General features: G+C 37.7%; 1 long non-coding RNA gene across 2 annotated transcripts; it reads left to right on the forward strand.

Moving 5' to 3' along the window:
* The first annotated feature begins 16,538 nt into the window (after positions 1-16,538).
* LOC121967465 lies at positions 16,539-17,926 on the forward strand. Of its 2 annotated transcripts, none has more exons than XR_006107772.1 (2): positions 16,539-17,268; positions 17,627-17,926. It is a non-coding gene; the product is annotated as an uncharacterized LOC121967465 (long non-coding RNA). The 2 variants fall into 2 exon arrangements; XR_006107771.1 differs by having other exon boundaries at positions 16,539-16,831.
* The last annotated feature ends 306 nt before the right edge of the window (positions 17,927-18,232 follow it).

Raw genomic sequence — 18,232 nt, forward strand, 5'->3', positions numbered from 1 at the left:
AAACTTCTGCTCTAGCTTTTCGTCCCTCAGAAACGTCACGCGCCTCCTTCTCGTTTGCTCGTGCACTCTTCTACAACATCTCATACCTCGGATGCACCGAGCCCGTCGGCTCACTCCCGTGTCATCCTTCTCATTAGCTATGTCTTTCGTTCGACTTCCTGTGCTCCTAAGTTCCTGTACACTTAGACACAGGGGTTAAATACCAACAGGACATAACCTAACTTGGTTTATCACATTAAAACTACCTTAGGATACTAACAGATAGCTGGTGGGAAGTCCAGATTGGTTGAAATCTGGCAGAAGGAAGTCCAATTGGGTTGACAACTGGCCAAAGTCTAGATTGGTTGAGATTTGGTAGGAAGTCCTAGTAGGTTAGGGAAGCTAACATCAAGAAAGTCTGCCATTAGTAAGTAAGGTAAGCACTAGAGGAGAGTGATCCAGTGAGGATGAGCCTCATTTGGGGACATTAGGCGTAGGTCTAATTTATGTCCATTTCAGAAATGTAAATTTAAATCATGACTAGATCTTGGTCTCGGGGAGACATAAGTTAATTAATATTGCTATCTTATTATTGTGTTAACTTTATTTTACAGGATGAACATATTATAATTACCTGGACTACCTCTTTTTTTGTAAGAAAGACAAAGGTGAAAAAGAGTGGTCCGGGAGCCAAGAAGTGATCCTGGTGGCTGGAACAACTTAGATGAGGCTGGGCAGGCTCCTTGCCAGGCACCCAGGTAGTCCGGGCACTTGGAGTTACTCCAGGCACCTGGATCAGTAAAGTTCATCCAGAAGCTGAGTTTGAGCGCAATGGCTGGCTGACCCACGTTAATGGCCCGAGCACCCAGAGGTAGATAAACTTCGAGGATGAAGTTTCGATGAGAGCTCGCCACGTTAGCATAGTCCAGACACTCGGGAGGGGATGCATGTGTCTGGATGAGGCTATAAAAGGAGGTTTTGAAAAAACATTAATTGCTACAACTTTAATACTCACGCGCTGCATCAAAAAAATCTCCGAGATACCGAAAGGCTGCTCCGACAGACTGCACTCAAATATGTAATTTTGTATTATCGGTATAATTTAATTCCTGCAATTGTACTTAAGCTCTATAATTGGTTCGTGATTATAATGATTATCCAACGAAAGCACTCAACGAGTATGTGCCTTGGAGTAGGAGTCGTCGAAGACTCTGAACCAAGTAAAACCACCTGTGTTAGCTTCACTTTTCTTCTCTGTTTTTTTCTGCTGCGTTTATCTTAACTCGTGATTTTCAAAAAAGCAAAGAACGTTCTTCACCCCCTGGTATCTTTACAATCCAACAAAACTATTCAACCTCAACCTGATCGATTTATTTGCACTTGACCTGAACTCGCAATTTGACTCATTTAACCCAGTTGACCCGTTCAACATCGACGGTCACCGTGTCGGGTCATCGACATCGAGGGTGTCCACACGCTTAGGGGCAACTTCTAGGGTTGTTGCGTCAGGGACTCGGGGCTAGGGCATTGCGACATTGGAGCGTCGATTCAATTCTCTAAAGAAGGATGAAGAACTGAAGAAGAATTGAAGATGAAAATGTATTTGATTTTCAGAAACAAAAATTTGGCCGCTAATGAAGTATAGGCCACCGGTTGGAAGATGCAAAAGAGTTCCAAACTTCCAATTTCCTAAGGACTTATGTGAAAATTAGTAAAATACATATATATAAGGATAGGGTTTTTAAATTTTTTAAATTTACAATTTAGGTTTAAATTTATAATTATTTATAAACAGATTAACGAATTGTAATTGGGCCACTTCAGGTTGATCCAAACTCAATCTATTTATTAATTGGGTCAACCCGATTTTGACTCGAACCCGAAACTACCTGATCGTAATCTGATTTTTTCATGTTCATTTCGAGTTGTATTTTCATATCAGGTCAAAAATTATCACCCCTAATAAAAGGTGGTATAAAAAGGAGTACTCTCCATTGGCCAAGGACGTAGAGGCACGCATACGTATCCATACTACTATTCTACTGTTCATCTTCTTATCTATTTTCGACTGGTTACTGTTCTGACTTGAGCATCAGAGTGTCTACACCAAGGCATCCATCCTGGTTCTCGCTCTAACATTCTCATTGACTCTATCTATAACATACGTAGGTTCATAACATCCAACTCAACATCCGCAACTCCCAACTTAAAGTCTTTCTTCCATCAATATTCCTACTAATTTATCGACCGCTCAACTACTCAATTTCCCAACGGATCAACACATACCTACCACCATGAGATTATTCTTGACTCAAACACTTCCACAACACATACATCGTACCCCTAGCACGCACTGTTCTGATGGCATAAGGCAACCAAGTGTCAAACTCTGACATTTCCATCTCTACCACACGACCATAGTTAACCCAAGTCAATCTTCTTCCTCCACTAGCACGTGTCACCCCTTGTCCAAGTATGTTTATTATGGGCAATTTTCATATGTGGAACCTGAGACTTATGAGCAAGCAATATTGATCTAAAATGATAGGAAGCTCCACATGAAAAATTAACTACCCTTGAACACAATAATATTTAGACACTTATGTCACTTCCCTTCGGTAATCGCCCAATCAAATGCAAATGGATGTATAAGATTAAACATAACTCAAATAGCACAATTGACCAATACAAAACCCGATTGGTAACAAAGGGCTTCAGTCAACTGGAAGGGATTGATTATAAAAAAAAATTTGCACCTATATCCAAGTTGACCATAGTTCATTCTTTACTTGCTGTTGTTGTTGTTCATAATTGATCATTTCATTAAATGGATGTTCAGAATGTTTTTCTTCATGATTTACTTGAAAAAGTTTATATGCAATTACCTCTCGGTTTCATAGACATGAGGAGACACCTATAGTATATCAGCTCAACAAATTATTATACGGTCTTAAACAAGTTTCACGGAGTTGATTTCATAAATTTTTTGAATGCATACAACAAATTGATTTTCTTCAATTCAAGGCTGACTGCTCACTTTTCACAAAGGTTCTGGTAATTATTGTAGGATCGATGCGCACGTGAAAGGGTGAGTAAATCACGTGTTTTAAAAAAACTCTTCTTTTCTTACTTTTAAAAACAAAGTGTGCAGTAGAATAAAACAAAATAGAAACGAAAAGAAAACATAAGAACAAGATTAGTTTACTTGATTCGGAGCCTTAGACGACTCCTACTCTAAGGCCCAAGTCTCTCAGACTTATCGATTAGCAATCCACTAAATTCTCTTCCGGAACCACTGGAAGAGTAACCAAATATAAAGAAACAAATAGGAAAGTGTAACAATTCTACACTTTCCTTTTGCAAGTATGTAAAGTAAGCACAAATTGAAAAGTCATTACCAACACAAATATGTTAAAATGAAAGTGCTCGTGTGTTGGTGTCGGTTTGTCTGTAGTTTTCGAGCATAGCCGTGTCGTAGTAGAGCAGCAACACGAAGTCAAAGCAGTCGGAACATCGAATGATCGCGTAGAAGAGTTGTATGGAAGTTGTACTTGAATGCTTGGCCAAACCTTCCTTTTATAAGGCATTGGAGATGCCTCCAATTCCACTCGAGGCACCTCCAATAGGAAGAAGCTAATCACTCCTGGATCAAATGTCGGAGGCATGAAAAGAGTGGGGGAGATCGGCAAGAGCGAGGCCAGCACAGGTGACAAGATCCCGGGGAAGGAGGCGGTCTGGTCGAGGGTCAGCCCACCCTCGATATCCCACTAACCCAAAACCCCAGACTGCTCCCTGGCCTCCCTCATGCTTGGTGATGACGCTGATGTCGATCTCTTGAAGGAGGTGATGCGGGCGGTGGGGAAGATCACCCTGGCCGGGGGTAGAGGAAGCGGCGCAACCAGGAAGGGCGGATCGACAGAGGAGGAGAGGGAGTTTAGGTTTGCTGCAGAATGATTTTGGAGGAGGGTAGAGGAGGGTTTCACGGAGGAGGGTGGAGGATGGAAGATGAGGTTTCTCGTGGAGAAGAGGTGGAGAAGAGGTTTTCACCCACGCGGAGAGAAAGGGTGCGAAGACTTTTCGACGAAGGAACCAGGAGGTTGAGAGTTACTGTAGGTGGCGCAGATGAAGAAGATGCTGGTAGTTTCTTCTCACCGCTCCACTAGGTTAGAGAAAAGAACGACGCGCGTTGATTGTTTGGACACTTATTTTTGGGATTTTATTCAACTGCAAGGGTAAATTATCATGTTCATCTTTTTACTTCATAAATTACTTTTTTACTCCATCAAATACATTCTGCCGAAGTAATAGACTACCAAAAATAGGGAGTGAAGCCCGCATTTTTTAAAATGCAAAGTAAAACATGCTTTTTTACTTCTCCAATGTTATTATCGAAGTCGTTTATTATAAACTACTTCGAAATCCCTAATTATCGAAGTAATTAGTGCCGAAGTAAAAAATGATTTTTCTACTAGTGAATTGGGTACCATCTAAGGCACCTTCATCACCCTCTAAGGCGCCTCCCTGCAGCTCTAAGGTGCTTTGGATACTGTTCATCCGAGGCTAATTTTGGCACTTAACTCCTACAATATTTGTTAGTCCAAACAACAAATATACCTATAAAACGGAGGTAGCACATTTATAAAATAGTATTATTAATTAGATCCTGTCTTCCATGTCAGGATCTAGTCTTGGTTTCAACTTAGACTTCCAAAATGGATCTAAGCTGGACCAGTGCCTAAAGTCTCTAATTGGACTCGTTCTCACAAGATCACTCTCCTTGAATGAATTACCTCACTTACCATGTATAGTCGCTTGACTCTCCTTTGACCTGCTAGGTTTTCCTATCAGTTGTCAGGTCCACAGATCTAACTAGATTTCAGCCAACTGTCAAGTCCCATGGACCCAATCGCACTTTCCGCCAGATATCAGGTCACTCCATGACCTATCTGGACTTCCCACCAACTATCAGATCCAATAGACCTAGGTGGATTTTAGCCTGGTGTTAGGTCTTCCAGACCCATTAAGTCTTGCACATTAATAATAAGGTTAGATAACACAACATCTAACTTTAATCTATTTATCATTCATTAAAACCTAAGTTTGACAATTGGTGCTAACTACACTAACAATTTCTTCCTTTTTGATACAATTAAAACCAGAGTTAATGTTAAAAGAATTTACAAGAATAAAGTATATGATTATGATTTTAAGAGAATAAAATTAATTTAACCTTTTGTTTATTTTCTTGATCATTTTATGGTTAAGATTTTCATAGAATTTTTATTTTTATTTTTAACTTAAACTCTTATCCTCCTCCTTTGACATTCATAAAAAATGGATATGTAAATAAATTCCACAAAAGGTATAAAAGGTGTAAATAAGTAAGCTATTAATAAATATTTTCAAGTCTATTGCAGGGAGAGTTTCAAAAAGATTTCAAAAGAATATCCCAAAACATTTTATTGGTTAAAAAATTAATTTCAAAATGATTTATAAGGGGTTTCAAAAATATTTCCCAAAAAATTTGAAAATGTTTCAAAAAAATTTAAAAATAATTATTTTGCAAGTATAAACTTTTTAGAATTTTTATAAAAATTTATAAGCACTTTTCAAATATAATAAATTTTCCAGTTTTTCTTACAACATTTTTCAAACAAAATAAAAAGTAATTTTTAAAGTAATTCTTCAACCTATTTTGAAAAAAAATCTAAGTGTTTTTCAAAAACATTTTACACATATTTTTCACAAAAAAAAATTCAAACATAAAATTTTGCAAGAGTTTTGTAAAATATTTTTCAAAGTGTTTTTAAAGAAGTGTTTCAAAGCAATATTCAGCATATAAACAAAAACTAAGAGTTTTGCAAAAGATTTTAAGAATATTTCTCAAAAGATTTCAAGTAATTTTTGTAAATTCTTGGAAAATAATTTTTAATTTTTTTTTTCAAAATAAGTAAATTTTAAAGTAATGGTTTTCCAAGGAAACACCTTTCAAAAGTCTCCAAATATTTTCAAAGTAATTTTTAAAAATATCTTTTAAAAAATTTCAAAGTAATTTTTAATCAGTTTTGCCTTCCCCGGAGCCTTTTGGGATCTCATGAGCCAATTTCTATATTTCTGACCAAAGATCAAGCTTTAATTTGTTCATTCTAAAAACAAAATCGTGATCGTGATCCCTGTTGCTACTCCGATCACCCGCTAACCTTCGCGTTTCCAGTTCACAAGGGTTTGAAATTTGTTCATTCTTTCTCATTTTCTATATGCTCGTCTCCCAATGTTGTGTTCTTTGTTCTAAAATTGTCAAAATCCTCATTGATCCTGTCCGAACACTGAATCGATGGACACTGGGCACGTGGCGCTATCTGAATCGATGACGTGACTCTCTGACCGACCGTATGGAGTTCCGGTGAACCTGCAAAGAAGTCAGGCCGGGAAGGGGTTCCCGGCGACGACCCTCCGACGCTCAAGTCAGGCAAGAGGAAACTAAGGAAGTGACTTCGAAGATCCAAGATTGCGTACCTCCGGCGAAGTATGAGGACCCTTATATAGAGCTATGAGGAGGCTGATGCACACATACCGAGGCGAATACGTGTCCTCTTACCATACCTCAGTATGGGCTTGTCAGAGGAGCTTGCCTGACACCATACCGCTACAGTCCGAGCATCTCTCTGATGGGACGTCAGAACCTTCTGTCGTAAGGTTCAGCATAGGGCTTGATCACTGGACATGCTTGTTGTCAGAAGATGTTTCCTGATGTCGCCCTTGCCCTTTTGTCTCTTCTGCTCCTGCGCCGAGCGTCCGACCGCTCGGCAGTCCCATTGCGTCCGACCGGACGTAAGTACTGATCCGCTCGGGAGATTCCAGGTCGGGTGCTCGGGTGCCCGGATGAAACTATTCACGACATCACTGCTTTATGCCTCGGCCAAGCGGGCTACTTATACCCGCTCGGCCCGGCGACCTAGCTTACCATGAGCGTCGGAGACCCGACTCCCCGTCGGGTTATCTTCGCTTCTGCTTATACCCTGTTCGGCCGGTCGGCCCCCCCTTTTCCGGCCGGCCTTTTGACTTTTGACCTCCACGTGACGTTGACTTCCCTCAAAGGGGGGGGGGGGGGGGGGGCCCCCGTCCTTACTGCCGGATCACTCATGAAATAATTTTTTTTTTATAAAATTGTCTAACATTCTAAACATTGTTTCCATATTCATGTTTAGTGTTCAGGTATGTATTTACTCCTACATCGGTATGCCCACACCTTATTTTACATAAGCTTCTGCACATGAACTTGGAGCCAAAGCATTGGCCTAAAAGAGTTGAATCTCCAACATAGGTATGGTGGGCTAGATGAAGCATCACAGTTGGTCAACCATGTTTGCTTTATCCTTTTTACGACACTTTATTTCCTTGTAAGATCAAAGTCATATCCTAGGGTCTCATTCTTTTTAGGAAAAATCATATTTAGTGCTTGCTGTCTTGTTTATAGCACATATGTAGCGAGAGCTTTATTACCTGGGTTTTCTAAACATGACATGAAGCTTCTGTTCTTGACTATCAAAAATAAAGTTGAGCAAGCTACTTATGTCTTGCTTACATTTGCTGCAAGACAATTAATGAATAATTGAATGTCTTTACTTTATTATTTCATTAATTTTGTTCTTAAAATTCCTAGTGGAGTTGTTATTAGCATCCTGTAAATTATTTATTGATAAGAAAACTTCCAATATGAATAGAAAAAACATGCACTTAATTCCCTCGTAGATGTTCAGCATTCCAAAGAGATTTTTGGTCTTATCAAGAACATGAATGCTTCAGGAGGTCTTATCAAGAACATGAATGCTGCTCCTGAAGCAAAAAAAAAAAAAAAAGAGATTAAAACCAACATGTATGAATAAAAATTACCTTTTTGGCTTTTGTATTCAGAGTTTTCGTGTCATTACTTTTATACACTAATTTTGTTCTTTTTAATGCTTTCACTCATGCTTGCAGCTTACTTTGGTTTGCTTATGACAGAAAGCAAAAGCTCTTCCAAGGTGCGATGTGATTCTTTTGCAATAGATCTTAAGCTTTTGATATTCATATTTGTGACTTTTTGGTAACCTGTAGACAAATTAAGATTTTATACACAAATAATTTCAAGTTTGCTAGCCCCCATTGTCAGCTTCCTATAAGTTCAAAAGTATAAGATTTAGGAGAAAAAGGCTCTCTTTCTGATAGTCAACATATATCTTTTGGCCATGCATGTAGGATTTTATAATTGCATTCAAGTTATCATTATCCTATCAGATCTAGTGTTAATTTTGCTAGCACATGAGTGATAATGCTAACTCTAGTTGATTTGCTAAATCTACAAGCTCAATTTTTTTTTGCAGTATGCTAATTTTGATTTGTGATTTTTATCATGCAGTCTTCTTTTCTTAGTCGAAGTACACGTTCTTCAATGTAATCTCAATATGATGAAGTCAAAAATGGAGCAAATTTGTCTACTCGTATGTATAGGTCGTGTATATTGGGATAAATATTTAGGATCATTATGGATTTTTTTTCATGTACTTGTGGATATACTTTTTGGCTATATATACTTAGGGATTTGTGGATATATACTTGTGGATTGTGCTGTAATAAAATTGTGTTGCAATAAAATTTGATTATGTACTTCAATACTAATCACTCCTGGATCAAACGCCGGAGGCATGAAAAGAGTGGGGGAGATCGGCAAGAGCGAGGCCAGCACAGGCGACAAGATCCCGGGGAAGGAGGCGGTCTGGTCGAGGGTCAGCCCACCCTCGATATCCCACTAACCCGAAACCCCAGACTGTGCCCTGGCCTCCCTCATGCTTGGTGATGACGATCTCTTGAAGGAGGCGATGCGGGCGGTGGGGAAGATCACCCTGGCCGGGGGTAGAGGAAGCGGCGCAACCAGGAAGGGCGGATCGACAGAGGAGGAGAGGGAGTTTAGGTTTGCTGCAGAATGATTTTGGAGGAGGGTAGAGGAGGGTTTCACGGAGGAGGGTGGAGGATGGAAGATGAGGGTTCTCGTGGAGAAGAGGTCGGAGAAGAGGTGGAGAAGAGGTTTTCACCCATGCGGAGAGAAAGGGTGCGAAGACTTTTCGACGAAGGAACCAGGAGGTTGAGAGTTACTGTAGATGGCGCAGATGAAGAAGATGCTGGTGGTTTCTTCTCGCCGGTCCACTAGGTTAGAGAAAAGAACGACGCACGTTGATTGTTTGGACACTTATTTTTGGGATTTTATTCAGCTGCAAGGGTAAATTATCATGTTCATCTTTTTACTTCATAAATTACTTTTTTACTCCATCAAATACATTCTGCCGAAGTAATAGACTACCAAAAATAGGGAATGAAGTCCGCATTTTTTAAAATGCAAAGTAAAACATGCTTTTTTTACTTCTCCAATGTTATTATCGAAGTCGTTTATTATAAACTACTTCGAAATCCCTAATTATCGAAGTAATTAGTGCCGAAGTAAAAAACGATTTTTCTACTAGTGAATTGGGTACCATCTAAGGCACCTTCATCACCCTCTAAGGCGCCTCCCTGCAGCTCTAAGGTGCTTTGGATACTGTTCATCCGAGGCTAATTTTGGCACTTAACTCCTACAATATTTGTTAGTCCAAACAACAAATATACCTATAAAATGGAGGTAGCACATTTATAAAATAGTATTATTAATTAGATCATGTCTTCCATGTCAGGATCTAGTCTTGGTTTCAACTTAGACTTCCAAAATGGATCTAAGCTGGACCAGTGCCTAAAGTCTCTAATTGGACACATCCTCACAAGATCACTCTCCTTGAATGAATTACCTCACTTACCATGTATAGTCGCTTGACTCTCCTTTGACCTGCTAGGTTTTCCTATCAGTTGTCAGGTTCACAGATCTAACTAGATTTCAGCCAACTGTCAAGTCCCATGGACCCAACCGCACTTTCCGCCAGATATCAGGTCACTCCATGACCTATCTGGACTTCCCACCAACTATCAGATCCAATAGACCTAGCTGGATTTTAGCTTGGTGTCAAGTCTTCCAGACCCGTTAAGTCTTGCACATTGATAATAAGGTTAGATAACACAACAACTAACTTTAATCCATTTATCATTCATTAAAACCTAAGTTTGACAATTGGTGCTAACTACACTAACAATTTCTTCCTTTTTGATACAATTAAAACCAGAGTTAATGTTAAAAGAATTTACAAGAATAAAGTATATGATTATGATTTTAAGAGAATAAAATTAATTTAACCTTTTGTTTATTTTCTTGATCATTTTATGGTTAAGATTTTCATAGAATTTTTATTTTTATTTTTAACTTAAACTCTTATCCTCCTCCTTTGACATTCATAAAAAATGGATATGTAAATAAATTCCATGAAAGGTATAAAAGATGTAAATAAGTAAGCTATTAATAAAGATTTTCAAGTCTATTGCAGGGAGAGTTTCAAAAAGATTTCAAAAGAATATCCCAAAACATTTTATTGGTTAAAAAATTAATTTCAAAATGATTTATAAGGGGTTTCAAAAATATTTCCCAAAAAATTTGAAAATGTTTCAAAAAAATTTAAAAATAATTATTTTGCAAGTATAAACTTTTTAGAATTTTTATAAAAATTTATAAGCACTTTTCAAATATAATAAATTTTCCAGTATTTCTTACAACATTTTTCAAACAAAATAAAAAGTAATTTTTCAACCTATTTTGAAAAAAATCTAAGTGTTTTTCAAAAACATTTTACACATATTTTTCACAAAAAAAATTCAAACATAAAATTTTGCAAGAGTTTTGTAAAATATTTTTCAAAGTGTTTTTAAAAAAGTGTTTCAAAGCAATATTCAGCATATAAACAAAAACTAAGAGTTTTGCAAAAGATTTTAAGAATATTTCTCAAAAGATTTCAAGTAATTTTTGTAAATTCTTGGAAAATAATTTTTTTTTTTCAAAATAAGTAATTTTTAAAATAATGGTTTTCCAAGGAAACACTTTTCAAAAGTCTCCAAGTATTTTCAAAGTAATTTTTAAAAATATCTTTTAAAATTTTAAAGTAATTTTTAATCCATTTTCAAAACAGACCCTCCCCCCTGAACCTGATATTATTTTGAAAATAATCATCTAAAAATTTATTATTGAATATCTAACCTTTAGTTTTTAGCTAACTATCAGATAATAGTAACATTCACTTGGTTAGTCAAGTTAAATACATATATCCAGCTAGTTATTCACTAAGAATGACTACTTAACTTGATTAATATATTTTGGTATTTAATGCTCAAACTTATATTGATACATTGAAATAATCATCTGAAGTCCCAGCAATACCCTATGTATCTTATACATTTCTATATTTTTGAATACACAAGAAAGGTAGTCCTAATGTATCGGTATAGTTGGCACCAATAATCAAACTTAAGTTTTGATGAATGACAAATGGATTAAAGTTAGGTGTGGTATGATCTAACCTTTCTACTAAGTGTGCAGGACTTGATTACTCTGAAGGACCTAAGACTAGGCTGAAATTCAGCTGGATCGGGAGGACCTGATAGCTAGTGTAGAAGTTTAGATAGGTCAAGAAGTGATCTGATATATGGTGGAAAGTCCGTCTGAGTCTGCGAAACTTGATAGCTAGTTAAAATCCAGCTAGGTATGCAGACCTGATAACTCGAGAGAAGACCTGGTGGGTCAAAGGTAAGTCAAGTGATTCTACATGGTAAGTAAGGTAAGTTATTCAAGGAGAGTGTTCCAATGAGGATGAGTCCCAGTGGGACTATAGGTGCTGGTCCAACTTATTCTATTTTAAAAATCTAGGTTAAGATCGAGACTAGATCTTAGTTTTGGTAAGACAGGATCTAACTCATAAATATATATAAATTGTTCATGCATATATTTTTCTAACTCTGTATTATAGAGACAAGCGTAGATCTTTGAATTCTAGATATGTGACCACTAATAGAGCCCGATTCCAAGTCCAGAGTCAAAAGATATGACCTTCAGAAGATTGCTATGTCGGACCATGGATTAGAGGAACCTTAGATGGATTGGAAGCACCTCGGATGGATTCAAGGCACCTTGAACTAGAAGTTTTTATCTCTTTTACATTGGATAAGGCCTATTGGAGGCGCCTTAGGTCATTGGAGGTGCCTCCAATGACCTATATAAGGAGGATTCTTCTAGCTTTCAAGAGACAACACTAATACGAGCTCCTAAGATCGTTCTGCTACTCCGACTATACTGTGCTATTATATTCCAAGCTCTGAATGACTCAAGAATTACATAACGTCGCTACATGCTCAAACGAGCCTAGACTTAGGTAACGTGCAGTTTTTGGTTTTTTGTTACTCCTGCTTTCTTTACTGTACTTGATATTCTAAAGTTGGTAGTTCTGTACTTCTGGTAAAGAACTGATTGTTTAGTGGATTACATATCAAAAAGGTCCAAAGGACCTGGGTCTTTGGACCTGGGTCTTGGAGTAGGAATCATCACAGGCTCCGAACCAAATAAAAATTGAACGTGTGCCTTTTTATTTGTTTTCTCGTTATTCCACTACATTCCTACTTAGTTTTAAAATGTATAAAAGAATAAAGTTTTTTTAAAGACACGTGATTCATTCTCCGCTCCCTCATGTGTAACGATCCTACATAATGCTCTTGTGAGATGCTGGCTGCCTAAAACTATAGGAACATGTTGTCTAAGTGTTGTACAACCCGCAAGTACACAGTTATCGTCAAGTAATAAAATATCAATCTCATAAGAGCTGTTGATTATGCACTAGTTAACTTCACACAGCGAATTATCTAGACAATCGGAAGGTGATTTATAGTCATGTACACAAGAAGAGAAAGAGAAAGGAAAAGAGAGAGAGGGAAAGAATAAGAGTAGGTGAGTGAAAGATGATAGATTTTAGGATTTTGGTTTCACTATGATGTTAGTTAATGTCCCTATGCATTGTTCATCTCCTTATCTCAATGCTTACACTTTGTAGGATTTCTAACTAAAGTTTGGCTCAATCTTGTGAAGATTATACCAGAGAGTTTAACTAAGTTCTAACACCATCAGGTAAAGAAGCAACTCTAGAAATCCAATTGAAGGGTTACCCTAAGGCCCCCCGGGTATACAATCTCTAGAGTTATCCAATTTACTTTTAAACAATAAATTAATGCAACTAAATAGAAGAGCTAACCTAAAATGTCTAGTTAAAGGGATACCCTTTATCATAGGCCCTCCGGTTATACAATAGCTAGATTACATAAATCACTTCGTAACATTAATTTAGGAGAAACCCTTTAAACTCTAATTATCTTTCCTTGCAGGGAATTGCCCTCCATTTTAAGGGTAATACCTTAGAAAGTAAGGGATACCCTCTGTCATAGGGTGTCCGATTAAACAAACTAGAGTATCTCCTCCATACAGTGAACAAAATTCTACATCTACATATATTGACCTCACACACATTTTGTCAAACACATACAACGCACAACACACATAGAACATAGCATAAATACTTCATTGAATAAGGAAATGATATATACATAGTTTATACATCAATATCACATCACAAATACCCCCTACATCCTAAGAATCAAAGAATCTACTCTATTATAAGGGATTACAACTAAAGGATAAAGAAAATAACAAACTACAACTCAATATATGGAAATAGAGATAATAGAATGCTTATCCTTGAAGCCCGACATCTTTGGAGGCGTTCCATTGCTCCGAAAGTGGATGGATGATGTAGATCGGTAAAGATGAAAGCTCTAGGGTTCCCCTAAAGGGGAAGGACCCTTCTCTAAGGAAATGGACAAAGTCCTAAATCCAAGATGAGTCAAAGAATGAGTTTCTTGACCCTTTTATACCTCTAAACTATCCAGATATGTCAGATTTATAGGACTCACCAAAATGAGTTTTCACACCTTAAAATTAGTTTTCTCATATTTCACTTTGAATCAAAGTTGTATCCCTTGAAATTATCTAGATTTTGATATTTGGATTGAGCTCTAGCTCCAACCGAGCCAAAAGTTATGGTGGTTCAAAGTTTATTCTGCAGTTTGAACGGAGGACCAGATGCAGTTGCGCCTAGGAGTTACGGCTATGCCTTTTAGAATGTCTAGACCATACTTGCTCTCTATTGAACCTGATGCAAAGTTATAGATCTTGAAGTTAGCTATATTTTGATATCTAGAACAACCTATAACTCCAATCGAACATAAAGTTATGGTCGTTTCAAAACTAGTCTACAGTTTGTCTAGATTTGACACAACCCTATTTTTGTACGACATGACCTCGACTCCATGGCACACGGCATGGAGAGGCATGATCGTGCCAAAAGGCACGATCCCTCTATGATTCAACTTTGGAAATATGGCACGACCAAACCATAATTTAGCTTTGGAAGTGGGCACAACCGTGTGATTTCACATGCCCCCCCCCCCCCCAGTTGGCCTTTGGTGGGAGGCACGACTGGCTCCGAGAAGAGACATGGTCGTTCCCTTGGGGTATGACCATGCCATGGCTACTCTTTGGTGGGGGACACGACCATGTCAAGGGGCATGAATAGACTCTATTTTGCTTCGGGAAAGCCACATGCTCATGCCTCATGGCATGCCCCTTATTGATGATCTTCACAAGTTACTTCAATATGTGCATTTGCTTCATTTTCACTCCAATTTGCATGATCAAAACATGCGAAGAGCAAATCTCCAAATAAACTAGGATGAAAGTATGGTATAATAATAAAATATGATGGAATAAACATAGATTATATTCATGAACTACAAGTAAATGCATATCAAATAATGCCTAAAAATATATATAATCTACGCACATCACTAAGGGAAAACATAGACTAATCCATAACAAATTTTGAAAAACTAGAAAAATAGGGATTTTAAAGTAAAAGTAAAAAAATAGGAATAACCTAAAATTTGAAAAGTATTTGAAGAAAGACACATCCTATCCTTTAATTATATGTTCAAGGACAATTAAAAGTCTACTGGATTATCAAAAGAAAGTAAATAAAAAAAATATCTATCAAGCATATATACTCAATAAGTTAAGTAGGTAGATAAGTCAAGCAAACAACATGTACAAGTGCACTCATAAAACATAATAATGTCTAATGATCATTAACAAGTGGAGGTGGGGGATGGTCAATCACATGTAAAGCCTGCAGAATGACCTGCATCTGCTAGTCTATCCTCTAAAATCCAGTAGTCATCTCATCACGAAGAGTGGTGAAACCCTCAGAGACTCATCACTCGGTCCGGGTGGAAGATTCCTCCAATCTAGCAAGGCACTCATCTATAGAAAGTGAGGTCGAAGGCTAGGTTGAGGTCGGAAGAGGTACAAAGAAATCATCCTGAAATGTGAATTCCGGTATCTTCTCCTCCGTGATCACAGTTGTCTCATTGACCTTGATTGAAATGACTAGAGGAATACTCTCATCGGCCTTGTCCGGAATGGCTGGCGGAATACCCGCTCTCCAAGCCAGTCCCCCCTGAGCAGTAACCTCTATATGCACTAACACCAACCGGAGTTGACCAACCTCATCATACTCACTAAGGAGAGTGAGTGTACCCTAGGTCATATCTACTCCTAAACAATCATACAGTAGGGTAGGTGAGAAACTAAAGTCTTTACCAGTTACTCTAGTAGAGTATGTCACATCATCTATCTTAACTAAATTGTTATAGAATTGTGTCATAAGTCTAGGTTGACCGAATGACTACAGTAAACCAGTCAATCTAACTTATAGTAGTCCATGATTTCTATGATAGAGGTTGAATACGGGTAAAAAATATCCTACTTAAGTACCTAGTCTTAAGTCCAACATATGTGCGGTATAGAAAATCTTACTTAAGCCGCTCAGTGGAGAATATGTTATTAGCAGAGGGGACAATACTAGAACTAGCATGGGACAGATTAAGGTTTTGTCATTTCCTAAAATGATAAATATGTGTAAATATTCAAGAAAAACTTGTAAATATAAAGAAATGAATATATAGATAGAGTTATAAGGTATATAGGAGCCATATTGAGGATTTAATATGTGAAAAAAGGGAGAAAGAGTGAGAGGGAATTGGCTAAAGGGCGTCTAGAAGAGAAATAGAAATCGATGAGTAAGTCTTCTATTCAGTGTTAAAATACTGGTTGGAGGTAGGGATGGCAACAAGGCGAGTTCAGGCTAGATTTAGCCAATCCCAAAACCGCACCACAAGAAAAAATGGACCCGAATCTAAACTCACCTCACCTAGCCTAATTTTTCAACCCGCTTTGCCCTGACCCCGCTCAAAATCCTGTGAATCCATTGTAAAATACGGTGCTCAAATAATAATTAAATAATAAAATTATTTGAGAAATAGTCTTATTAGAATTTTTAGGAATTTATAAAAATTTTCTGAGAATTAATTGGAGCTCGTATGACGTATTTTAGAGAGATTAATTATTGGGCTATAAGAAAACTTGTTTAGAATATCCCTTATGAGGGGGTTGATTGAGAAAATAACTTAGTCCTTAATTAAAAAGACCTAAGTTATAAACTAACCTTTTTAATTCTTCTTGTGCCCTAGCCATCACCTTCGCCGAATCCCTCTCCCTCCCGCGCCGAATCCTCTTTCTCCCTCTCTTCCGCACGATCGACGCCGACGACCCTCTCATCACCGATGCTGATCCGCCCTCTTCGGTCACAAGCAAGAAGTGGTCCCTCTTCGAGCTTCCTTGCGCTGTCGCAGGACCCGATTCTGGCCTTCCCTCTGCCCTAGCGTCGGCCGCCCGATCCACTGCCACCTCTGGCCACGACAAGAGCTAGCCAGCAAGTGCATTCCTTTATGTTGGTATGGATTGGATGAGGTAAGGGTTAAAGGTCTTGGAAGGGTTGGAATGTTTGGTGCTATGATGTCTGGAAGTAGGAATAAGTTGCAAGTTGTTTTCCTTTGACGTTATTGCTTCACCTGGTGAGTTTTTCGGTTTTCAACTACGGATTTGAGGTATTTGTAATCGAGTTCGGTGTTGCCCTGTCTCCCTTGGTTGGTTTGAGTTATGGACAGGATTCTTGTGAATTCGTTTGGGTTTGGGAAGACGATATTTTTCTTTCCTATTGCCTGTGTGATTGTAGTCCGATTTTGGTAGATTAAGCTTGATTGATGATGCTTTTGCTCCTCTTTATGGCTTCCAGAATTTCTGTACAGATTATACGTAGATTAAGCTTCGATGGTTGGAGGTTTTGTTCTTTTGGTACCTTCCAAAATCTTGGATAGATTCTATCAGTGGATTTAGCTTGATGATTGGTATTTTTCTTCTCCCTGATCCTTCGCTAAATTTTTGGGCATATTAGTTTTGATAGGTTGGGCTTCGATTGATAACACTCATACTTCTCCCTGTCGTGTTTCTAAAAATTCTAGTCAGATTATTGGTACATTAATCTATGGATGATAGTGTTCTTGCTTCTCCACGTTGTTTCAAAATTTTGGGCAGATTTGATGAATTGGGTGTATATCGTTGTGGTTCTTGTTTCTTCAAGATTTTTGTGGGTTTTGGGATCGGGGTTCTTTGCTTTCTCAATTCTCATAATGGTTTTCAATTTCTTAAATCAGATTTGGGATTGAGAGTAGTTTAAGTGGTTGTCTTCTTTTGGTATTTCTCCAGGTATGCAGGATTAGAGTACGAAGTGACTTCTATTTCTCATGATATGCATATGATGATAGGTTAAATTGGGTATGCTGGATTGTTAGTTCATGTCCTTCTTGGATTAGATTGAAGCATGTGAAGGAAGAGTTTGAAATGGTTTAGATTGATTAACAGTTGATACATTGATTATAGATTCTTAGTTTTGTCCTGTATCTTGTATTTGTAGGATTTGAGTTGGATGTGATCTTTTGGATCTTGTTGAAGATGGTTGACACGAGCTACGAATAAAGGCGGATACTTCTTGCTTTGTTTCTTTTAGTACTTTGACCTTGGTGCATGAGCTATTTTTGGATAAGGACTGCTTTATCTTGACTCCACTCATATTTTTCTTGTGCTTGATGTAAGAATGTATACTAAAAGCCTAGCTTTTTATATAAACATTTATTTTGAAATGAGAATCACATTGGTCAAATGTCTGTATTTAGTTAAATGAAGTTGTCGATTTAATTTATATTATAGATAACATGGTGTGTGGTGTCACACAGAAGATCATGTTATCAGTTCCTTATAAATTATAAATAGTAGCTCATAACTAAGATGGATTGGGACAAACCATTGGAATGG

This window comes from Zingiber officinale, chromosome 3B (genome assembly GCF_018446385.1).
Source record: "Zingiber officinale cultivar Zhangliang chromosome 3B, Zo_v1.1, whole genome shotgun sequence".
In the NCBI taxonomy this organism is placed as follows: Eukaryota; Viridiplantae; Streptophyta; class Magnoliopsida; order Zingiberales; family Zingiberaceae; genus Zingiber; species Zingiber officinale.